Source organism: Berghia stephanieae, chromosome 9, assembly GCF_034508935.2.
Source record: "Berghia stephanieae isolate SIO BIC M18660-M18661 chromosome 9, UCSD_Bste_1.3, whole genome shotgun sequence".
NCBI lineage: Eukaryota > Metazoa > Mollusca > Gastropoda > Nudibranchia > Aeolidiidae > Berghia > Berghia stephanieae.
In genome coordinates this window covers 20,748,012-20,774,386 of record NC_088368.1, presented here as the reverse complement: position 1 = coordinate 20,774,386, position 26,375 = coordinate 20,748,012, and the positions used below count along the sequence as shown (strand labels likewise).

The window sequence follows — 26,375 nt, the reverse complement described above, 5'->3', positions numbered from 1 at the left end:
TTAATATTTTTTGTTGTTGTGGCTTGAAATAATTGTTCTATGTTGCTCATACACGCGTAGCTTATTTTTATGGTATTCCTGTTGATAATTTTATGTAGCTTGTGGTTTTTTGGAAAGTGTGTATCAATTAACTTCAGGAACTGCTGTCCAATGTTTGTGCTGACGCTTTTTGTCGAAAGGTGGGTTGAACCAAGTAATATGTCGTTTTCTTGTTTTGCGTTCTTCACTTGTGTGTTGAGGTTTACATGAGAGGGGGGCGTCTGTGTATTCAAATGTTGTGTTGTATCCGCTTTATGTGAGTGCTTCTTTGTAGGGGGTGGCTGCGACGTTGAATATCTCTCTGTTTTTCCGAAAGTTTGCTTACCCTCAGTGCTATGCTTTTTGGTATGTTTTCAATGACGGAACGGGGGTGGTTGCTGTTTTTATTAATGTAGCTAATGGTGTTGTTTGGTGTTCTGAACGGTTGGAATGAATTGGATTTTATATCGAATGTGATGTCGAGGAAGTCAACTGTTTGTTTTTTTTTTGTTTGCTTCTATCGTGATTTTCAAATTTGGGCAACACCATTAGCTACATTAATAAAACTCTCACTTAATTTACTTTATTTGTTTTCAACGTTCATTTGTTTATTGTTTTGCTGACGAGAGGTTTGCACCCAAAATGTTTGTACTGTATTATCCAAAGCCTTTCCGTTTTTCATATTTTTGTAAGAAATATACAACGGAAGTGTTCAAATTGAAGACAAATGAAATGGGGAACGGGACGATTAGATACAGATCCATTCAATCTTAATTTGCCATTACAAATTTTAGCACTCCGGCCTCAATATGTGATATACACAGTGGAACAAGTCCTTGCGCTTACCTCGCACATTGAGGCAGTTTTTAAAAAAACAAAAGCTCAGAATAAAGAGGGCAATGATATACCGGTCGTCGGGGAATGATAATAATAATGATAATAATAATAATAATAATAATAATAATAATAATAATAATAATAATAATAATAATAATAATAATAATAATAATAATGCACATTTATATTGCGCAACCTATCCCCTGGTTGGAGGCTCTGGGCGCATTGTATGGTGTGAAGACCTAATTCTCTAAAACTTAGGGGGATCGTAATATGCAGGAACACTTTGAAACTGATTACATCTATCCTCGGGGATGGATGATTCAAATAGATGTCACGAGCCCAACCTGCCAGTAAAATAAGGGACGGAGAAGAAGCGGTATCCCTTAGGGATCTTTCATGTTACCAACAATGTTTATTGTCAACATGAACAACACGGCAAGCACTCCCTACCCTAGGTTGGAATACACCAGGTACTGCTATGTGCGGCTATGTGGTCTTGTGATGTGACACTCGTTTCCGGATCGGAAGATCTTTGGTCCGAGCCTTGCTCGGCGCATAGTTGAGTCCTTGGAAAATGCTCTTTACTCACATTCTCTCACCGTACTGAAGTGTGAAATGAGTACTTGGCCGTTAACACCGTTGTCTCTGTAGGGAAAAAAAATGTAATATAGTCTAACAGGCGTCATGTCTCGTTCTATATTACGTGTTACTGTTGGTCAGCGACCATTCGGAAAAGCGATTTGAGCACGTTTACTGGATATTTCACTATATAAAAGCTCACGTTTTATGTTGAGAATCAATTTTTGTATCTAATTTTGAAGAATAAATTTTGACAAAACTTTCTAATAACACTTGTTGGTTAGAGTAGGGTGGAATACTGCACACATTAAATTTATCATTTAATAATAATAATAATAATAATAATAATAATAATAATAATGATAATAATAATAATAATAATAATAATAATAATAATAATAATAATAATAATAATAATAAATAATAATAATAATAATAATAATAATAATAAATGCTGAAAACTTATATAGCGCTATAACTCCGAGACACCAGACTCTAAGCGCTTAAATTACAAATTACTTTGGCTGAAACATACTCATTCACACACACAAGCATACACACACACACTCACACACACACACACACACACACACACACGCACAATACACAATAGAAAACAGACAGACCTATCTTGCTTCTCAAACCATCTACTAAAGACGAAACAGATATGTTTTAAGCGAACGTTTAAAAATAGACAAAAGATTCTTTTTTAATAAGGAATGCTTTCAAGTATAAGATGAAAGTATATTTTTACTATTACTAACGAAAGAGTGAAAATGGAAAGGCTTCTTATGGGAACAAAACAAACAATGGATGTTTCGGGTACAAACCCTTCGTCAGTACAACAATACACAAATAAACGTTATACTTTATTTTTTTAAATACTTTATTTGTTTTCTACGTTTATTTGTGTATTGTTGTGCTGACGAAGGGTTTGTACCCGAAACGTCAATTGTCTGTTTTGTTCCCATAAGAAGCCTTTCCATTTTCACTCTTTCGTTAGTATTTTATGATCACCGGCTTCAGGCAGCCCTTACCGCTTTCTACTTTTTTACTATTGACATGTTCATCTCTATCTTTCTAATTAAATTTAAACAGGCATCGACATCCCGACTACAGAGTCAACTCCAAGTAAGTCCATACGATATCATAGTATTGAAATCTTTGGTAGAACCAGCTGCCATATATAGGGAATGAGATTAGCGGAAGAGTAGCGTCCCTTGATTGGACGTCACCCATAGTCTGTGACGTCACCGGCGAAAAAGTTATTAGAGAGAGAACGTCATGTTGGTTGTGCGCATGCGTCTCTCGTCCTACGTCATGTTGGTTGTGCGCATGCGTCTCTCGTTCTCCGAGGACGAGAGACGCATGCGCAAAACCAACATGACGTTCTCTCTCTAATAACTTCCGCCGGTGACGTCACAGACTATGGGTGACGTCCAACCAAGGGACGGTACTCTTCCGCTAATCTCATTCCCTATTACTAAGTTTTATTTTGTATAGGCAACGATTTTCATAATGTTAAGTATTGTTGTATCTTTTATTAAATAAATACATCAGCGACAATTAAAGTAAAACTTTTGATAAAGAGAAAGATGATAATGACAATGATAATGATGATGATGATGATGCTGATGATGATGATGATGATGATGATGATGATGATGATGATGATGATGATGATATAGTATTTGCAATAATGATAATAATAATAATAATAATAATATAATAATAATAATAATATATAATAATAATAATAATAATAAATAAATAAAAATAATAATAATAAAAATAATAATAATAATAATAATAATAATAATAATAATAATAATAATAATAATAATGATAATAATAATAATAATAATAATAATAATAATAATAATAATAATAATTAATAATAATAATTATAATAATAATAATGATGATGATGATGATGATGATGATGATGATGATGATGATGATGATGATGATGATGATGATGATGATGATGATGGTGATGATGATTATAATATTAATAGTAATAATAATAATAATAATAATAATAATAATAATAATAATAATAATAATTATTATTATTATTATTATTATTATTATTATTATTATTATTATTATTATTATTATTATTATTATTATTATTATTATTATTATTATATTATTATTATCATTATTGTTATTATTATTATAGTGATCATTATTATAGTGATTATTATTATTATTATTATTATTATTATTATTATTATTATTATTATTATTATTATTATCATTATTTTTATTATTATTATTATTATTATTATTATTATTATTATTATTATTATTATTATTATTAATATTATTAATTAGTTAATAGAATGTCACAAAATTGTACGAATATGTCTCTTTTTAAATGTTTTATACTAATGTAACATTGTCTTATTTTTCAAACCCAAACCAGCCATTGACAATACAGACGTCGAAAATGTCCAAGGTAAGCGTTGTTAGATGATATCCAAATTCCTAAACCTTGATAATAAATTTGAATCTGAGTATTATGTAATAGTATCGTATTCCTGTTTTATGAGTAAAGCGTGATTCTTAGTTTAAAATCACCAGAATAATTTACTGAATGAATGAACATGGCTGCGCTGTCTCTATGAACGCTTGCCGTGAATGTGTGTGTTACTTCGCGTGTGTCAGTCTGTTTCTAGTATTCAGTTAGTAATTTGTTTCCATAAATCTCTGTTCAGTGCAAGAGGTCTTAGCTTTTGAATTTAATCATGTGTGTTAAGGTGCTGAGGCAATTAGATGTTTCCTTATGTTGTTAAAATCAGTTCTTCGGTTGCTGTTTCTAAATGTATTTGATATTTTTTTGAGATCTTGATTCAAATGAAGTGAAGTTGGGGTACGACCTCTGTATCGGGCTCCTTGTTTGAAGTAATAATCCATTGAGGTATGAGCTGGAATATTTTCATCTCGTCGGAGCACGTGTCCGAACAGTTTCCATCTTTGTTTTTTAGTCGCGTACTGACTGGTTGTACTCTGCATCTGTCATATACATCCTCATTACTGATTTTGTCTAGCCAATGTACCCCAATAACTCGTCTCAATTGTTTCCGATGAAGGGAGTCTAGAGTGTCCAAATTCTTTTTTGTAAGACCCTGTGTATCACAGTTGTACATAAGGATTGGCAGCACTAGCGCTTCGTAAAGGCATATTATTTTATTTTCATTAATGATGTTTGCCCAGTTCCAAATGTCGTAGTTCTCTGAATGCAGTTTGAGCTAGCATTTTCTCCGTTTGATGTATTTATTCTCATTAATCAAGTTTCCGAGTTTTCTTACACCTTTCCATTCCGCTTGTTTCTTGTTAACCACTGTAATTTCTGTTTTGGATTCGTTGACCTTTAGATTCCAATGTCGCAGAGTATATGATATTATTGGTATGTGCCGCTTCGCCAGGTCTGCTGTATCAAATATGATATCAACATTGTCTGCGTAGATTAGTTCGCTGGTAAGGATTTGAGGAATCGGGAGTTTTTGTTTTAATTCTTTTAATGCTGCTTCCAAATAATAATACGGTAAAAAGCATTGGACTCAGACTGTCTCCTTGGGGAGTTCCCAGTGATGTTAATAGTGATCCTGTGCCTGCACCAGATGTAAAGTAAGTGTTGTGTTTGCCAGTAGTGATCTTATTAGTCGGATATGCTCTTTTCGAGAAATGAGTTTAGTACCTTCAAAAGCCTTGTTCTGAAGATTGTATCAAAGGCAGAGCTCATTCCAATGCCCAATATATTGAACTTTTCTCTGTATTTTTCAGTTCTGGCTTTCAAAAACCTATGAGCCCATACAATCTCACTGGTACTCCTATCTTTTCTGAATCCGCTCTGTGTCAGTGACAGATATTCCTCCACCTTTGATCTTATTCTGTTGAGTGTTAATACGTTGAGCAGTTTTCTACGTGTTGAAAGAAAAACAATTGGTCTTATGTTTTCTAATGGTCCTTTTTTCTTGTTTGGTTTATTCAATAGAATTAGTTTACCGGAGCCGAGATCAATATGTGTTTTATGTTCGAACATTCCATTAAACATATAAGCAATGGCGACTAGGTGTTATTCAGTTAAGACATTTTAGCTCATCTGCTTTGATGGTGTCAATTCCCGGGGCTTTATGATTGTTAAGTTGGTAAATAGCTGCACTAACCTCAAGATCGGTTATTGGTTCTTCCAGTCTTGATTCGGGGTATTCGAATGGTTCTATCTGTTGGTCCCCTTTGTACTTATTCTCGAAGAAGTTTTTAACTCTTTCAACTATTTGTTTGTCATCACAGATTACTTTACCCTCATCATCGGATAATATTATTATAAGACGACTTTTTGTTTCTGTTTAACGCTTTTAACAGCTTTGAATATTTTCATGCTGTCTGGGTCTGTTTCTATTTCGATTGCCATGTTGTCGATTTTGCTTTTGTAATTGACAATAGATTGTTGACACCTGTTGACATTGAGCTTCGGCTCAGTGGATAGTCTTATGTTTCCATTTATTCACTGTGTGGAATCTTTAATTTTTACCTGATGTGGACTAATCTTAATATTGGAACTTTTAACTTAAGATCTATTAAAAGTAACATTCGAAAGGAACAACTGTGTCAAGATTTAGAAAGTTATAAAATCGATGTGTTGTGTTTACAAGAGACGAAGATCCAAGATGGCGTCGACCAAACAATAAATGGTCACAGACTGCTGTGCTTTGCTTCCAGTTCACCTCACTATGGTGGTGGATTTCTCATAAATAAAAACTACAGGGATTTGACTAGTGACGAATGGAATGTTTCGGACAGAATATGTGTTCTTGAGCTTAAGTGTAAGATCAATTCAAGGAACCAGAATAACAATAACAAAGACGATCACGGTAAGAAGACGTTCACTATCTCAATCGTAAATGTTTACGCACCAACAAGTCAACGCGCAAAACAATACCCAGAGGAAACTGATAAATTTTACAAAGACCTAGACGATACACTGAACAAAATAGGAAATAAATCAATATTAATAATTGCTGGAGATTTTAATGCCAAAGTAGGAAAACGTCTCGACAGTGACACACTATGTTTAGGATCATACTCAAAAGGAAAACGTAACGATAACGGAGAAAAATTAGTCCAGTTCTGTGAACAGAGAAAACTTTTCATAACAAACAGTGCTTTCAACCACCCATCAAGACACCAGACAACATGGGTAGGACAAAGGAAAGACCAAACCCAAGACAAAATGATAACAATACACAACCAAATAGACTATATCATATGTCGACACCGCCATAAACACTACTCAACCAACTCGCGATCATACGGTGGTACACTGCTAACATCCGATCACAAACTTGTAAAAACGAATTTCAACATAAATGTGTACAGACAACGAAGACAGAAAGGTAAAACGGCAGTCAAAATAAACACGGCAAAAATAGTAAATGAGCGAGAATGTCGCATTCATTACCAATATGAACTTAACTCAAGTCTATGGAAAATAAAGCAAAACAGCAATCCAAACAATGAATGGAAAGAGACGCAAGCGGCAATGAAATATGCGGGGGAAGAACGTGCAGGCTCTATTAATACAACTAAGAACAAACCAAATCGAACGCCTAACATCGCTATTAACGATCTATCGCGGCAACAAAAAGAAATTAGGATCAGGATACAGAACACGAAAGACTCGGAAGAAATAATAAACCTGAAAACGGAACGAAACAAAATACTGCATTCAATTCGATCACTTACAATAAAACACAGAAACGTGGAATTAGACAAAAAAGTGGAAGACATAGAAAATTCCAAAAATAACGCATCGTCTATGTTCAAAGCGACGAAATCTCTGAACCGAAAACCATTCGAGAACCCAAAACTACAGGATAAATTTGGCAAACAGACAACAAATCCCAACGATATCCTTGACATTGTAACTGACCACTTCCAGCAGAAATTTCACAAACAAGTCTCACAAATATCGCCCTTCTCAGGAAACCCTAGAGACCTAAACAACCGCATCACAACAACTGAAGTTAGAAATAGCATAAAGTGCCTAAACAATAACAGATCCCCAGGCGAAGATGAAATTCCCGCTGAATTGCTGAAATGCGGTACCCTCTCCTTGGATTTGAGCATTGCAAACATAATGAACAAAACATTCTCAACACACAAAGACTGGGACATAAACAGCGGTGTCCTAATTACAATACAAAAACCAGGAAAAACGAAAGGACCCGTAAACAACCTGCGCCCAATAACATTACTGAATACCATAAGAAAAACACTGTCAACTATTGTCCTCAACAGAATTAGACCGAAAATAGAAAAATATCTATCACATAGCCAAAGCGGGTTTCGCCAAGACCGAAGCACATCGGACGTAGTATGGACACATAAATGGTTGGCAGCAAAGGCACTCAAAGAAAACATATCCATAACAATAACCGGAATAGATATGTCCGCAGCCTTTGATACGATCGACAGAGGAAAACTTTTGGAGATATTAACAGACATAGTTGACGAAGACGAGCTCCGAATAATCCGATTTCTCCTCAGCAACACAAAGATACAACCAAGGATATACGGGGCCACAAAACAGACGCAGTTCGAAAGTAACATCGGGACCCCCCAAGGAGATAGTCTGAGCCCGATTCTGTTCACAATATACTTAGAACACGCTCTGAAAGAAGTTCGAAAAGTCATTCCAAAACCAACGACTCATATTGTCATCACTGAAGAAATACCAATGAGATGTAACAGATAACTCAAAATTGACAACCTGTATCCAAAATATATATGAATCTTTTATAGCACACGTCCATAGATTCACCTAGCTCAGTACATTTCATAGTGTCATTTATTCCTTTCATGCCATGACAGACTCCCCAAAATGCTATTTCATTCAGCATGCCAAGAGAAACTTAAGTCCCATCTCACACGGTGAAAAATGTTACATAGCTTTTCGTACTTTTCCATCCACACTTTTTCATATATCTTTTGGAATCGTTAAGTATCTTACAATATAATTAACTGCTCCTTATTCACATTTGAATCGAGTGGGGGTATGAGCGTTTAAGTGTCTTACCAAATAGCACGATCAAACAAACAAAAAATCAGTCTTTCGTCTATTGTCTTCCAACCTGTCACTGATCACGTTTATCATCGCTTTACTTTGTTACAAGACTATTGCTCTGCCATCAACATTTTAAAATGAATAAGACTGAAAAGTCGTGACATCATATCTCTTTTATCTGTCGGTTCAAAACTCATTGGAAGTGTGTAACCACTCCTCAACAATGAATAGGTTAATAAATATTGAATCAATAGGTGGTATAACTATTTTAGTAGCAAAATGTATAGACAGATTCTTTGGATTACAGGACGTAAGTGGGCGAGGATGGATGATCTCCATCGACGACCAACATTTATTTAGGCTAGAAAATTAATTAAATTCTAAAACCAATTGCACAAGGTATATATCCGGTATCCAGTCCTCCACATGGCTGGTTTTACAATTAAAATGAGATCGGAACCAGTATTTTTACATCACATTGTTGTTCCCTATTAGATTAGGTCTATGCGGATTGGGTCGTACGGAAAGTGGACCCAAAAACAAACTGAAACAACCCACTGTAGTAATAGGTTGACGAATAAACACTCATAGTGATATTAAAAACAATGTTTGCTACCAATATATTCACTTGATTTAATTTTTCATCTCCTTGTATGTATCAAACGAATTATTTTCATCGTGCCCAATAACACGGCCTTGCGAGTATGTTATATTGCGCGATAAAAATATAACAAGTTTAATTAATTAAATACAAAGAAGTGAAAGAATACTTTTATTCTACCCCTCCAAGAAAGATTATTAGATATTTTGTAACCAAGTGGTATGGTATTAATACTTCTATTCACCATAATTTCTATCTTTCTCCTTCTACTTGAATGACAATTTGGCCCAAAACTAAAAACGTTGGATTTGTATTCATGCTCACCAAAAGATTATTATTAATTGCCGATCAGCTGTCTTTTACACCTTATTTCACATCAATAAAATGTCCGAAAATATACCGCAATCGTTGAATAACATTTTTATTCAACGAGTTCAAAGCATTATTCAACAATTAAGTATTTACTACTACTGGGTGGGGATCCTGACCTCTCATAGCGGGCAGGGAGGTACATACTGTGTCTTCTATCCCCTTATATCTGTTTTCCAACATGCTTTCTGTCTTTGTCTTGGAATGAGATTACTTGGTTTTGTGCTGGCACTGGCCGGAATCCTAGCTGGGAGGGAAACAGTCAAATGCATAGTTATTGTTTTAGGAGATGATATTTTTTTCCTTGTAAATCATCTCTCTGTTAAAAGCGTCCCATATTTTCGCGTTTTTTTCCTCTTTGCGGGTCATCCAAATAAATGACACCTTTAAAACTGTATAACTTGTTTATTTATGAATGGATTTTCAAAATTCAAAAACATTATTACTCAGTGGAGATAGGGCTTGGATTTTAGACAAAAATTTTCCTCAAAAAGAAAAAAAAACATTTTTCATAGTCATTGCTACATTAGTGGTATGCTCTTGGAATCTACATCTGATCCCTATTTGTTCTCAGTTCCCCATTGTCTTACTTTTTCTTGGGTGCTTTAATTGTAATTCTAGAACTTTTTACTATCCCATTTTCTTCCTTTTTACTGGCGCTGATATGACCTTAATGTGTTGCAAGCGCCGTAAAACCCTTAAAAACAAAAACAAAAACAGAAGGCCGAAACGGTGTTATACTGGCCGGTTTGGTAACAAAGCTGATATAACCTAAATGTGTTGCAAGCGCCGTAAAACCCTTAAACACAAAAACAAACGTATTTACTAAGAAACAATAGGGTTTTCCAATGAGAGGGGTGGAATGATATTATACGATTCTTACACTCTTGCTTTTTGGAATTCCCGACGAGCTCGCGATGAAGCGTTGGGAACAAAGTTCAAATTCCAAAAGGCAAGAGTGTAAGAAATCATTTATTCTACCCCTCAATGAATTTTGATTTTGTCATCTTTGCATAAAAGACATGTTCAAAGATACTTAAATGATACATCTTTTTAAAGAATCTATTTTTTAAGTGAAATTTAACGATTTATAATCTGACGTCACAGATTATTATTGTAACCTTAATATCATTACACGTTACTATTTAGGGAGAGGGTGGAATGATATTGCTTTTATAATTAATTTTTAACGTAATGCATTTGATGAATACATTTATTTACAGACGCATATTTGACGTGTACAGGCCCTTTCCATCCTTTCTTATTCTTTGAGTGTGTTGTATCGAACCTCCCAGATAATACGCAGCGTTTATCCGTGGAACTTGAACACGAATATAAGGTAGGTGGAAACATCGTTTAAACTTCAGCTTTTATATATCGCAATATCCACTAAAGGTGCTCAAAGCGCTTTACAAAGCGTTATTGACTAACAACAACGGGTAACATGTAGACGAGACATGACGCCTATTAGGTGATATTACATTTTTTTCGACCGATACGACGCTGATAACGGCCAGGTACTCATCTTACACATGAGTACGGTGAGAGAATGTGAGTAAAGAGCCATTTCCAAGGACTCAACCAAGCACCGAGCTAGGCTCGAACCCAGGATCTTCAGATCGCAAAAGCGAGTTTCATACCAGAAAAGCACATCGCTACACAAGTTTGAATGACAATCTGAAAATGATGTGTAAAGTACAGTTAGAAAAAGGGAAAAAAAGTACCAAAAAAAAAGAAATAATAATCATCCCTCCAAAATTCTACATTACTCCACGTATGCTGATTTCTTGGAGATGGTTCAATCGCTGCCATCGTATTTAACCCTCTCGTGTTCAGTGTTCAGATTCTTTATGGGGGAATAGATAATGAGTTGCCTATATGGCCATGTCAATCATGTAGACATCCTATGATGATATAAGCCTACCCTTTGATGTCTGCAGTCGCCTTTTTGTTTTCTACGGTCACTCATGGCTAAACTCCGCCCAGAAGCGATTTCATAGGTCCGTCCATCACCAAATTTCAAACTTTTGTTCTCGTGAGTTCTTAAGATTTTTGATCGAAGAACGATTGGCTATTGAGAATCTTGACCCTTCAACGATTGGTCGTTCTGACAGCTAACGTGTCAACAGCCGTCAACAATGAACTGAATCATCGTTGAAACACTGAAAGACGCTCATGGCATAGTTGCTTCACAATCACCAAGTTACTGAATATATTATCCAGGCACGGTTGACAGGTAAAAAAAAGCCAAATTATGTTCTAGTTACATTTGAAACAAAGTATATCACTGATCTCGTCTCTTTGAGATATAAAGAATGATATAAAAATCAAGAAAATCGGCCGATAAATAAATAAGTTTCTAAAAAAGCTAAAATAAACAAAAGCAATTTTTAAAATAAAATGTATTCGTAAAACAGTTGGTTTTCAACCGATTTTTCTGAAATAAGGACCAATGTTCTTCTTTTTTCAAGCTGATTTCAACAAAGTGACTTTCAAATTCCTCAGAATTATGTTTTTTACTTTTAGATTTTAGCTTTTAGGCCTACTCAAAAAGCTGTTATATTCCTTGCGTAACAATAGCGTAATACATCGACGGTGAGAAGCGTCTTTGTTTCGGCCAGCTGGATAGATAGCCTGTGATTGGTCGAAGACTTTGAGACGCTTGATTCACAATTCTACACGAATGGACGGTGGCGGTAGATCAAAGAGGTGTACCAAATTTATTTACCAACTACTTATCTTAGTGCTAAAATTACAAAGTAACATTTTCGCATCAGAAAAAATAACTCTGAAGTTCCTATCTCTTTATTACAATAAAATTGATACCACGAATGACAAAATCGCCCCACAAATAAGGGAGTTATAAATTATTCATAATATTTTTTTTAAGTTATTAATATAAACCCGATCACTGGAGCCAAGTCTAAAATGTACAAGTAAAAGTGTAGTTTAATATGTCTAATTTGGTTTATCATCATAAACCTGGCCTTTTTTTCTATTTCCGTCCACAAATCAAGGTTAATCGAGCTCAGTCAAAGTCATATCGAGATAAAATTGCACAGCGTCCCTGGTTGCATAAAAAATAAAATGGCGGCGCTCGACCTCTCACTAGCCACTTTTGATGACGTTTTCCTACCTGTTGTCGTATCTAGTCCTGTGTTATCTATGGTCCCTGCTTTAGTCTCTGCATATTGTCACTTCCAAAAGACCCTTCATACTTTATTTGGTCTTTTTTTTTTTTTGGCTTATTCTATTTATTCATGTTTTCATTTTGTTTATTATGTCTTTGACTGTGGGGAAGGGTCATCATCATTATCATTACCTTTTTCACCCTGGGTCAGGGTATAGGCCACAGACAAACAGTTTCCATCCTTCTCTATCTTGAGCCAACTTTTTTATCTCATTCCAGGTCTTACCATTTCTCTGTATATCAGCTTCTTTAATTCTTCTCCATGTTCCTCGTGGCCTTCCCCTTGATCTTCTGCCCTGAGGGTTCCAGTCCAATACTTTCTTTGTTATAGTTGAGTCATTCTTTCTAAGCGTGTGTCCAATCCCCCTCCATCGTCTTCTTGCTATTTCCTCTCCACTGGTTTCTGCTGTGTTCTTTTCCATACTTCTTCATTTTTCATTCTATCCATCCATTTTATTCTGAGTAGCTTACGCATGCACCTGTTTACGAAAATCTGTACCCTCCTTATACATGCCAGTGATGCGTTCCAAGTTTCACATCCATACAGTAGGACAGACTTCACGTTTGAGTTGAAAAGTCTTAGCTTTAGTCGAAGGGAGATATCTTTAGTTCTCCAAACTCTGTTCAGAGATGTGAATGCAGCCTGTGCCTTTCCTATTCGTGCTTTCACCTCTGCTTCCGTGCCTCCATCCTTGTCAATTATACTTCCGAGATAGCAGAAAGTGTCTATATCTTCGAGTTCCTGATCTTTTACTTTGATCTGCTCCCTTTGACGCGTACCTATCCTCAATACCTTTGACTTTGCAGGGTGAATTCTTAGACCAATTGATTCCGAGAGGCTGTTTATAATTGTGGTTTTTGCTTGCGTCTGGTCCTGGGTGTGGGACAAAAGAGCCAGATCATCTGCAAAATCCAGATCATCCAACTGTGTCCAGAGGGTCCACTGTATCCCATTTCTTCTCCCTTTGGAGGTTTCCTTCATTAGCCAATCAATGGCAAGGATGAACAGGAATGGAGAGAGCAAGCATCCCTGCTTGACACCAGTCTTAATTTCAAAGCTGTCAGTAAGCTGATCTTCATGTACAACCCTGCAACTTGATCCTTCATACATTTCCTTAATGAGGTTTACTATCTTTTCAGAGAGTCCACAATGTGCCAGAATTTTCCACAATGTTTCTCTGTCAATACTGTCGAAAGCCTTCTCGTAATCCAGAAAGTTGACAATAAGAGGAGAGATCCATTCTATAGACTGTTCCACTATGACTCGCAGAGAGGCAATCTGGTCGGTGGTTGAACGGTTTTTCCGAAAACCTGCCTGTTCGTCCCGCAGTTTAGCATCTGTTGCATTCTTAATTCTCTCTAAAATAATACGGTTGAAAACCTTTCCTGAGATAGAAAGAAGAGTGATGCCTCGATAATTATTACAATTACTGAGGTCCCCTTTCTTTGGAAGCTTGATAAGATGTCCTTCCTTCCAATCCTTTGGGAATATCCCGTCATTCCAGATTCTCTCAAATAGTGGGTGCAGGGCCTCAGCATTTCTTTCCGCATCAACTTTTAGAGCCTCCGGTGGAATCTGGTCTGGTCCAGCAGCTTTACCCCTTTTCATCTTATTAATCGCACCCACAATCTCTGCTATTGATGGTGGATCACAGCTAATTGGTAGCTCAATCCTTGCAGGCAAAATTTCTGGCTGGTTGTCTGGTGGTGGTCTGTTCAGAAGGCAGTTGAAATGTTCCCTCCATCGTTCAGATTGAGCCTCTTTTCCAAAAATAGTTTTCCCATCTTTGTCTTTGAATGGTATCTCTGGTTTCCCATATTTTCCAGCAAGTGTCTTGGTAGTTTGATAAAGGATCCTCATGTGTCCTCCAGTCGCTGCTGCTTCTGCTTTCTCTGCAAGTCTGTTCATGAATGCTTCCTTGTCTTTCTTCACAGATCTTTTGACTTCCTTAGCTATGGCTCGATACTGCTCTTGTGCATCCAGTCTTGAAGCCCTTGTTCGGCTTGCATTCACTTGTTCCTTCCTTGTTCTCCTCTTTTCAATAAGGTCCAAGGTGGTTGGACTTATCCATCTTTATGTTCCGATTTCTTTACCCCCAATACCTCGTGGCAAGTTGTTATGTAGACTTCCTTGATCTTTGCCCAATGTGACTCTACATCTATGTCCTCCTCGAGCTCAGTAAGAGGTTGGAATCTATTACTCAATTGTAGTTTGAATTCCTCATTCTTTTCCCCATCAAGTCCATTCACCTCGAATTTTTTTTCTTGTATGTGATCTGGCCCCATGTTTTCTGAGTCGGAGCTAAAGCTTTGCCAATAGCAGGTGGTGGTCTGATCCAACATCTGCCCCTCTCCGTACTGTCACATCTTCCAATGAACGTCTGAATCTTCGAGAGATACAAAAATGATCAATCTGATTCTCTGTCACACCATCTGGTGAGACCCAAGTTGCTTTGTGGATCCTCTTATGGAGGAACACTGATCCTCCAATCACCAAACTGTTGAATGCACAGAAATTTGCAAATCTCTCACCATTATCGTTCATTTCTCCCATTCCATGACGTCCCATGATATTTTCATAACCTACGTTATCCTGTCCCACTTTTGCATTAGCATCTCCCATCAATATGTTGATGTCTTTCCTTGGCAACTTGTCAATGACTTGTTGTAGCAGACTATAAAATGTATCTTTGTCCTCATCTGTTGCATCATTTGTTGGGGCATAGATCTGTACAATGTTCATGCTGATCTTCTTACTCCGTGTTGTAAAGGACGCCATGATGATCCTTTCTCCGTGTTGTTCCCATCCTCTCAGTGACTTCTGGGCAAACTTGCTTAGAATTATTCCTACTCCCTGTGTATGAATCCCGTCCCCTCTCCCATGAATATAAAATCTTCTCCCCAGACTTGAAGTGTTTCTGTCCGGATTGTATCCAGTGGGTTTCGCTTACTCCAAGTATATGCAGCCTGTATCTTCTCATCTCAGTCACAACTTGAGAGCTTTTTCCTGCTTCATACATGGTGCGAATGCTCCACGACGTAATTCGAAGCTGCTTGTTTGGCGAAGACGTCATCGGGTCAGCAGAGTCCTTTCGGCTTTGTCTTTTGTCCTTCATAAATTCTGTAATTCCAGAAACTCTTCGGTCGCCCAAGCTAAAAAAAGGATTTGGTTTGTCTGCGTTTCTGTAACGATTTGAGTTTAACGGAAAGGGGTGTTAACCCTTTGCCAACCCCCAACCTGGAGGACCAGGTGACTCAAAGATGGGAGAATCACACACCATTAGTCGCCTTTTACGACACGCTGGCTTGGCGTTGGGCTATTCTTGACCCTCTCAGTTGAGGGACCCCGGACACCACACGGGGGCGGGGAAGGGTCTTGAGAGAGATTTTTTTAAAATTTATATTTATTTTTATGCCTCATTAAAAAAAAATAATTCCAGGCTCATAACTTTTTAAAAATATTATTTTAGGCTGTGGATGAGGAAAGTGCCCAGTGTGTGTTTGAGGCCCAAAACAAAGATAACGCTGCTGGCGGAATAGGAGAAGAAAGACTGTCGTTTATTGCGCAGGTTTGTCTTTATCCCCTTCCCCTTCCTTCATATTTTTAGTCTTTTTTTTATTTGTGGCGACTTATCTATATAGTTCGAAGATGACGTCACTCAGGTGTTTGTTATTATTTTTTGCCATCCGCGTATGCAGTTGACGTCACTCAGGTCTTTGCTATTGCTTTTTGCCATCCGCGTTAATGAGTAATTCTCACTAAACTGTATTAACCAGACTATAGACGATCATGGTTACACGTAGTTTTGTGTGTTGGTCCGGTATACTTCCGGATGGCAATGCTGTGAACTTCTTAGCCAAGTGCATACTATCTATAGATAGTATGCGCTTGGCAAAAAAGCTCATAACATTGCCATCCGGAAGTATAACGGACCAACACACATAAACTATGTGTAATCGTGCACGTTTATAGTCTCGTTAATACAGTTTGGTGAGAATTACTCATTAACGCGGATGGCAAAAAGCAATAGCAAAGACCTGAGTGACGTCAACTGCATACTATCTATATAAACATTAATGAATTTGTCACCCATGCTCGTCACCTGTGTAGTATCAAATATTAACTTCATAGAACTGTGTAAAGCTTTTAAGGTTATGGAACAAAGAACAAACTCTATGTTCAATACAAATCGTGAGATTTTATATAGATTGAACGAAGTTAACGTCACCCATGTATGTGTTATGGTTTTTTTACCATCCATTTTCATGAGTTATTTTCACTAAACTATAGATAGAACGAAGATGATGTCATCCAGGCCTTTGTTATTGCTTTTTGCAATCCATGTTTGTGAATAATTCTCACTGAACTGTATTAACCAGATTATAAACGTTTAAGGTTACACATAGTTTTGTGTGTTCTGTTGGTCCGTTATACCCCCGGATGGCAATGTTGTGAGCTTCTAAGCCAAGCGCATACTATCTATTTACCAGACTAAAACGTTCAAGGTTACAGATAGTTTCCCCATCTATAGATGCTGTGCGCTTGGCTAAGAAACTCACAACATTGCCATCCGGAACTGGAACGGACCAACACACAAAATTATGTGTAACCTTGAACGTCTATAGTCTGGTTTATATAGTTTAGAATTACTCATAAACACGGATGGCAAAAAACAATAACAAAGACCTGAGTCACGTCACCTTCGTTCTATCTACAGTCTGGTTAATATAGTTTAGTGAAAATTACTCATAAAAATGGATGGCAAACAGTAACAAATACCTGAGTCGACGTCGTTCTATTTATGAGATCAACATTCACTAAATATACTCAAAGCGCCTCACAAGGGGTCCCTTGCCAGCCGTTCCAACACACAAAACTGTGTGAAACCTAAGACGCTTGTCGATAGTCTACGCTTGGCTAAGAAGCTCACAACATTGCCATCCGGAAATATAACGGACCAACACACAAAACTATGTGTAACCCTAAACGTGTATAGTCTGGGAAATACAGTTTATTCATAAACGCGGATGGCGAAAAAAAACCCAGAAAACAACAAAAAACAACAAAAAACGAAAATAAAAAACTGTAACAAAGACCCAAGTGATGTCAACTTCATTCTCTATCTATAGTGTGATTGATAAGTTTAATGAGAACAATTTTTATTGCCATCAGCGTTTATGAGTAATTCTCACTAGACTGTATTAACCAGACTATAGATAGTTCGAAGATGACGTCACTTATGTCTTTGTTATTGTTTTTGCCATCCGCGTTTATGAGTACTTCTCACTAAACTGTATTAACCAGACTATAAACCTTCAAGGTTACACACAGTTTACTTCCGGATGGCAATGTTGTTAACTTCTTAGCCAAGTACATTCTATCTATAAACGTTTACGGTTTACACATAGTTTTGTGTGTTGGTTCGTTATATTTCCGAATGGCAATGTTGTGAGCTTCTGTGCCAAACGCATATTGGATGATAAAAACGCCTCGCTTTCTAGACGAATCACGTGCAGTCGGTGCACAAGTGTTTACCATCATGTGCGTAGATGTCAAGGACACTGAATCACTGGGAGCGATCTATTTTCAGGTTTTCGTCCAACCCGGTCATCAATCACATGATTTTTGCTGTCCAACGATTGGATATTTCTTAAATGTAAACACGTTGCTTTGTTGTAAACATACCCATGTGTCAAGCTGAATAAAATGACCAATCGCGATGTAAGATATTTAAAATCTGTGAACACTTTTCACGATGTGGGCCACTTTGAGCACATTTTGCAATGTGGCCAATGACCTCGAGCACATGGAAAGTTAATATAGATCATCCCCATTGACTAATGCGTGGAGGGGCCATAATCCATTGACGACAACAACAAAAGTCTTTGAATATAGATAGTTCGAAGATGACGTCACTCAGGTCTTTGTTATTGTTTTTTGCCATCCGCGTTTATGAGTAATGCTCACTGAACTGTATTAACCTGACTATAAACGTTCATGGATACACACAGTTTTGTGTGTTAGTCCGGTATACTTCCGGATGGCAATGCTGTGAACTTCTTAGCCAAGTGCATACTATCTATAGATAGTATGCGCTTGGCAAAAAAGCTCATAACATTGCCATCCGGAAGTATAACGGACCAACACACAAAACTATGTGTAATCGTGCACGTTTATAGTCTCGTTAATACAGTTTGGTGAGAATTACTCATTAACGCGGATGGCAAAAAGCAATAGCAAAGACCTGAGTGACGTCAACTGCATACTATCTATATAAACATTAATGAATTTGTCACCCATGCTCGTCACCTGTGTAGTATCAAATATTAACTTCATAGAACTGTGTAAAGCTTTTAAGGTTATGGAACAAAGAACAAACTCTATGTTCAATACAAATCGTGAGATTTTATATAGATTGAACGAAGTTAACGTCACCCATGTATGTGTTATGGTTTTTTTTACCATCCATTTTCATGAGTTATTTTCACTAAACTATAGATAGAACGAAGATGATGTCATCCAGGCCTTTGTTATTGCTTTTTGCAATCCATGTTTGTGAATAATTCTCACTGAACTGTATTAACCAGATTATAAACGTTTAAGGTTACACATAGTTTTGTGTGTTCTGTTGGTCCGTTATACCCCCGGATGGCAATGTTGTGAGCTTCTAAGCCAAGCGCATACTATCTATTTACCAGACTAAAACGTTCAAGGTTACAGATAGTTTCCCCATCTATAGATGCTGTGCGCTTGGCTAAGAAACTCACAACATTGCCATCCGGAACTGGAACGGACCAACACACAAAATTATGTGTAACCTTGAACGTCTATAGTCTGGTTTATATAGTTTAGAATTACTCATAAACACGGATGGCAAAAAACAATAACAAAGACCTGAGTCACGTCACCTTCGTTCTATCTACAGTCTGGTTAATATAGTTTAGTGAAAATTACTCATAAAAATGGATGGCAAACAGTAACAAATACCTGAGTCGACGTCGTTCTATTTATGAGATCAACATTCACTAAATATACTCAAAGCGCCTCACAAGGGGTCCCTTGCCAGCCGTTCCAACACACAAAACTGTGTGAAACCTAAGACGCTTGTCGATAGTCTACGCTTGGCTAAGAAGCTCACAACATTGCCATCCGGAAATATAACGGACCAACACACAAAACTATGTGTAACCCTAAACGTGTATAGTCTGGGAAATACAGTTTATTCATAAACGCGGATGGCGAAAAAAAACCCAGAAAACAACAAAAAACAACAAAAAACGAAAATAAAAAACTGTAACAAAGACCCAAGTGATGTCAACTTCATTCTCTATCTATAGTGTGATTGATAAAGTTTAATGAGAACAATTTTTATTGCCATCAGCGTTTATGAGTAATTCTCACTAGACTGTATTAACCAGACTATAGATAGTTCGAAGATGACGTCACTTATGTCTTTGTTATTGTTTTTGCCATCCGCGTTTATGAGTACTTCTCACTAAACTGTATTAACCAGACTATAAACCTTCAAGGTTACACACAGTTTTACTTCCGGATGGCAATGTTGTTAACTTCTTAGCCAAGTACATTCTATCTATAAACGTTTACGGTTACACATAGTTTTGTGTGTTGGTTCGTTATATTTCCGAATGGCAATGTTGTGAGCTTCTGTGCCAAACGCATATTGGATGATAAAAACGCCTCGCTTTCTAGACGAATCACGTGCAGTCGGTGCACAAGTGTTTACCATCATGTGCGTAGATGTCAAGGACACTGAATCACTGGAGCGATCTATTTTCAGGTTTTCGTCCAACCCGGTCATCAATCACATGATTTTTGCTGTCCAACGATTGGATATTTCTTAAATGTAAACACGTTGCTTTGTTGTAAACATACCCATGTGTCAAGCTGAATAAAATGACCAATCGCGATGTAAGATATTTAAAATCTGTGAACACTTTTCACGATGTGGGCCACTTTGAGCACATTTTGCAATGTGGCCAATGACCTCGAGCACATGGAAAGTTAATATAGATCATCCCCATTGACTAATGCGTGGAGGGGCCATAATCCATTGACGACAACAACAAAAGTCTTTGAATATAGATAGTTCGAAGATGACGTCACTCAGGTCTTTGTTATTGTTTTTTGCCATCCGCGTTTATGAGTAATGCTCACTGAACTGTATTAACCTGACTATAAACGTTCATGGATACACACAGTTTTGTGTGTTAGTCCGTTATACTTCCGGATGGCAATGTTATGAACTTCTAAGCCAAGCGCATACTATCTATAGATCATCCCCATTGACTAAGGTGTGTAGGGGCCATAATCCATTGACAACAAATAAAATATTTGAATATAGATAGTATACACTTGGCTAAGAAGCTCACAACATTGCTATCCGTGAGTAAAACGGACCAACACACAAAACAATCTGTATCCATGAACGCTTATAGTCTGGTTAATACAGTTCAGTGAGCATTACTAATAAACGCGGATGGCAAAAAACAATAACAAAGAACTGAGTGACGTCATCTTCGAACTATCTAAAGATAGTATGCAGATGACGTCACTCAGGCCTTTGTTATTGTTTTTGCCATCCGCGTTTGTGAGTTGTTCTCACTAAACTGTATTAAGCAGACTATAAAAGTTCATGGTTACACAGAGTTTGTGTGTTGGTCCGTTATACTTACGGATAGCAATGTTGTGAACTCCTTGGCCAAGCGCATTCTATCTATAGAATGAAAATATTGAGGCTTTGCATTTAGTTAAAATAAGAACAAACAACTCCTCACATCCAACAGCCGGAAATATTATACCAACACATAAAACGATGTGTAATCTTAAACGTTTATAGTCTGATTAATTAAATTCAGAGAGAACTGCTCATAAAAATGGCTTTGAAAAGGTAGCAGAACTGACCATAGTAAATATTAGTTTTAAAACAGTTTGATCAAAAATGGCGAGATGTACTAAATTGATTATTTTAGTTTTCTTTAATTATTTTATGTTTTCATGCCCGTCAAGAGAAGAGGTGGACATGTTTTATCGGTATACGTGAATGGTGAGCTGTTCGATCGTTTAAATTTTGGAATAGAAGAATTAAGACTTGTTGATAAACGTTGTCGGGGGCAGAAGATAAACGTCGAGTTAGGTAAGTTGATGTTTAGTACTTGGGACGACGACGACGATGATGATGATGGTGATGATGATGATGATGATGATGATAATGATGATGGTGATGATGATGATGATGATGATGATGATGATGATGATGATGATGATGATGATGATGATAATGATGATGATGATGGTGATGATGATGATGATTACAATGATGATGATGATGATGATGATGATGATGATGATGATGATGATGATGATGATGATGATGATATTATCTTTGAATCGCGATTGGATGTTGTAATTTATTCTACATGACAATAATGATATTGCTATTAACATCCATTGGAGCGGAAATAAATTTATGCGCTTAACTGCCGAACTCTGGAAAAACAAGTATTCAAAAAGAATTGGCCAGAAAACTCGTCATTCATTTTAAGGACAATTTTTCTGGCCAAATTTTAAATACATGTTGTTTTTTTTTTTTTACAGAGTATTGCAGTTAACTGGCTACTTGCTGCTTGTGATAGTGTGGTGGTCACGTGTTCAACTTGCTTTGACCTTAACCCTCTCCTTACCACCTACAGCAAAATCGTCACATTTGTTACGACAATATATACGTTTTTGATTATTCAGATTAATTTTGTACATCACAAAATCTGAATAATGATCTTTGTTTAATTACTAAGAACATAAAGTTGTTTTGTAGAGAGCTTGTTTGAGTTTCAAAAATCAATTTTTCTGCTGGGTAAGCCTGCCATTTTGGGAAAATACTGAAAATGGTCGGTAAGGAAAGAATTAATAATTAGGCTCCCGTGGCATAAAATACTCTTCATTTCACTGAAGAAGATCCAGTCTTGTCAACTAATTCTGAACAGCACAGCGATAGTTACTCGAATTGAGTTTAGGATTAACAGCGTTTTCAAGGTCTTTTATGCCTTCAATTTCCTTCAACCAATGTTTTCTTCAAGACAGGATATAATAAAAAGTCACGTGGTGGTAAGTCAGGATTATAGGCTAGATGGGGCAAAACTTGGACTTCAGCCTCTTGAAGATGCTGAGTTATGCTCTGTGAGGAGCGACATTGACATGAGAGGCGTAATGTGCAGGACGTTCAAACGTTTGGTCTTTGCTCACCAGTGTACAAGAAGCTTCTAATGGTCTCACACTACAATATTCTGATGATCTATCCAGGCAGCAAAATTGTCTCGCACTTGTTTGCAGTCACGAACCCACCCAGTAGCCGTCACAATAGAACGCTCGACTAGAGGTTATCATGCGGTTTCAAGTTCTTGTCCACAACGCGTACATGTGGAGACATGTGGAAAGTCCCCACCGATGAAGCGTCGCTGCCGTTAGGCAGGTTTTCGATCTCAGTCGATTTTCCGCTACCCAGTGTCTCCTCTTGCTAGTAAGTACAGAAGCCTGGCAACATCTCTATGCGGCTATGTGGTCTAGTGGCATGACACTCGCTTTCGGATCGGAAGATCCTGGGTTCGGCGCATAGTTGAGTCCTTGGAAAAGGCCCTTTACTCATATTCTCTCACCGTACTCAGGTTAAAATGAGTACCTGGCCGTTAACAGCGTTGTCTTTGTCCGAAAAATTGCAATATCGCCTAACAGGCGTCATGTCCCGTCCTACATGTTAAATGTTGCTGTTGACCAGGGACCCCTTGAAAAGCGCTTTGTGCACATTTAGTGGATATTCCGCCATTGCCGGTCCCAAGACCGGATGAGAAAGGAGGAGGGTTAGCCGTAGGGCCAGCAACTCCACCCTGGAAAACACAAGCCGCTACAGAAACGTCGACGAAAGAAAACCCAATTACTACTGTTCTGGGAGAGGAAGGGTCAATGCGACACATGACGCTTTGCAGTGAAAGCCGAGAGGAAGCTACAAGGCCGACTTTCCTTCTTTCGACCAGAACCATTAACGTCGGAACATGGAATGTGAGGACCATGTATGAGACGGGAAAAACCAACCAAGTAGCAGCAGAAATGAAAAGCTACAACCTCACACTGCTTGGAATCAGTGAGACCCGTTGGACCCAGTCAGGGCAGAAGAAACTGATCACAGGAGAGCGTTTACTGTATTCCGGGCACGAAGAAGAGAACGCTCCACACACAGAAGGTGTGGTACTCATGCTGTCAAAATCTGCACAGCAGGCCCTGTTAGGATGGGAAGCACACGGACCGCGAATTATCGGAGCTTCCTTCAGAACAAAAGTGAAGAAGATCACAATGAATATAATACAGTGTTATGCACCAACAAATGAACATGACGAAGAGGTAAAAGACACGTTTTACAACAGATTGCAGAATGTCCTGGCCAAGTATCCAGAGAAAGATGTTAACATTCTCATGGGTGACATAAACGCAAAGATAGGGACAGATAATACAGGGTTTGAGGAAGTGATGGGAAAACATGGACTGGGAGTAATGAACGAGAATGGGGAGAAATTTGCAGACTTCTGTGCTATGAATAACCTGATCATTGGAGGTAGCACTTTCCCCCACAGAAGAATACATAAGGCTACATGGGTATCACCCGACCTTGTTACCGAAAACCAGATTGACCACATCTGCATAGCTAAGAAATTCAGAAGGTCCCTGATGGATGTACGGGTGAAAAGAGGAGCAGACGTTGCATCGGACCACCACCTGGTTGTAGCAAGGCTGAAATTAAAACTGAAGAGAAATTGGATGGAAGCAACGAAAAGAGAGAAGTACAATGTCAATTTGTTGAAAGATCCAGATACCCGAGGAAAATTCAACCTGACTCTCACCAATATGTATAAAGTATTAAAAGATCAGTTTTTGGAAGAGAGCAGTGTGGAAGATGATTGGCAGAAAGTGAAAGAAGGACACAAGACAACCTGTCAGGAAGTGCTTGGGCCGATGAGACACCACCATAAGGAATGGATTTCAGCCAAAAACACTGCAAAAGATCCAGACAAGGAAGCAAAAGAAGGCAGTCATAAACAATTGCCGGACAAGAGCCACAAAGGCAAAGGCACAGAAAGACTTCACAGAAGCCAACAGAGAAGTTAAGAGGAGTGCAAGAACAGATAAGCGCAAATACATTGACAGCCTGGCGGAAGAAGCAGAGAAAGCAGCAGCCAGCAACAACATGAAACAGCTGTATGACATATCAAAGAAACTGTCGGGGAAAAACAATAGGCCCGAGCGACCAGTCATAGACAAAGAAGGAAACACCATCCTGGGAAAGGAACAGCAACTAAATAGATGGGCTCTTCACTTTGAGGAGCTTCTGAACAGACCAGCTCCGTCGAACGCCCCAAACATCAACCCAGCTGATACAGACCTTGACATCAACTGTAGACACCAGACTAAAGAGGAGATCAGGAACGCTATCAAACTATTGAAGAATGGCAAGGCAGCTGGGCCAGACAACATTCCCGCAGAAGCTTTAAAGACGGACTTAAAAACGACCACAGAAATGCTTTATCCTCTCTTCAAGAAGATCTAGGAGGAGGAAGAAGTACCAACAGAGTGGAAGGAAGGGTACCTCGTCAAACTGCCTAAGAAAGGCGACCTCAGCAATTGCAACAACTACCGAGGAATAACGCTTTGTCAGTGCCAGGAAAAGTCTTTAATAGAATAATTTTGGAGAGAATTAAAAGTGCTGTTGACCCCCTCCTTCGCGACCAACAGGCTGGCTTCCGCAGGAATAGATCATGTGTCGACCAAATTGCAACCCTACGCATCATAATTGAGCAATCCTTGGAGTGGAATTCCCCGTTGTACATCAACTTCGTTGATTATGAAAAAGCGTTTGACAGCGTGGACCGAGAAACCTTATGGAAAATACTCCGCCACTATGGGGTTCCAACAAAAATAGACAGCCTGATCCAAAGTTCCTACGAGGGAGTGACCTGTCGAGTAATCCATGGGGGACTGACAGATAGCTTCAATGTGAACACTGGAGTCAGACAGGTATGTCTTCTGTCACCCTTTCTCTTCCTTTTGGCGATTGACTGGACAATGAGGTCAGCAGTGGCAGGTAGGAGAAATGGGATTCAGTGGACATTGTTCGACCAGCTCGACGATTTGGACTTTGCAGATGACTTGGCCTTGCTGTCCCACAATCACCAACAAATGCAGGACAAGACAACAGAGATAACAGCAAAGTCATCACAAATCGGACTCAGGGCCCATGAGGGTAAAACAAAGGTCTTCAAAATAAACACAAATAGTAAAGAACCAATCAAACTGCACGAGAGCGACCTGGATGAGGTTGACCACTTCACGTATTTAGGCAGCATTTTAGATAAACAGGGGGCACAGATGCAGACGTAAAGGCAAGAATGGGCAAGGCGAGGGTAGCATACTTGCAGCTTAAAAACATCTGGAGCTCCAAGGTGGTGTCAACCCGAACCAAAATAAGACTCTTCAATTCAAATGTCAAGTCAGTCCTTTTGTATGGAGCGGAGACCTGGAGGACCACGAAGACCACCACCGGAAAAGTACAGACCTTCATCAATAGCTGCCTCAGAAGGATCCTCAAGATTCACTGGCCAGACAGGATCAACAACGCAGACCTGTGGCAGAGAACATCTCA

At 38.1% G+C, this 26,375-nt stretch overlaps 1 long non-coding RNA gene across 1 annotated transcript; it reads left to right on the top strand.

The window, feature by feature from the left end:
- Positions 1-10,707: 10,707 nt before the first annotated feature.
- Positions 10,708-21,817, top strand: LOC144979647 (uncharacterized). Its single transcript, XR_013646749.1, has 3 exons — positions 10,708-10,821; positions 16,143-16,241; positions 21,701-21,817. It is a non-coding gene; the product is annotated as an uncharacterized LOC144979647 (long non-coding RNA).
- Positions 21,818-26,375: the final 4,558 nt, after the last annotated feature.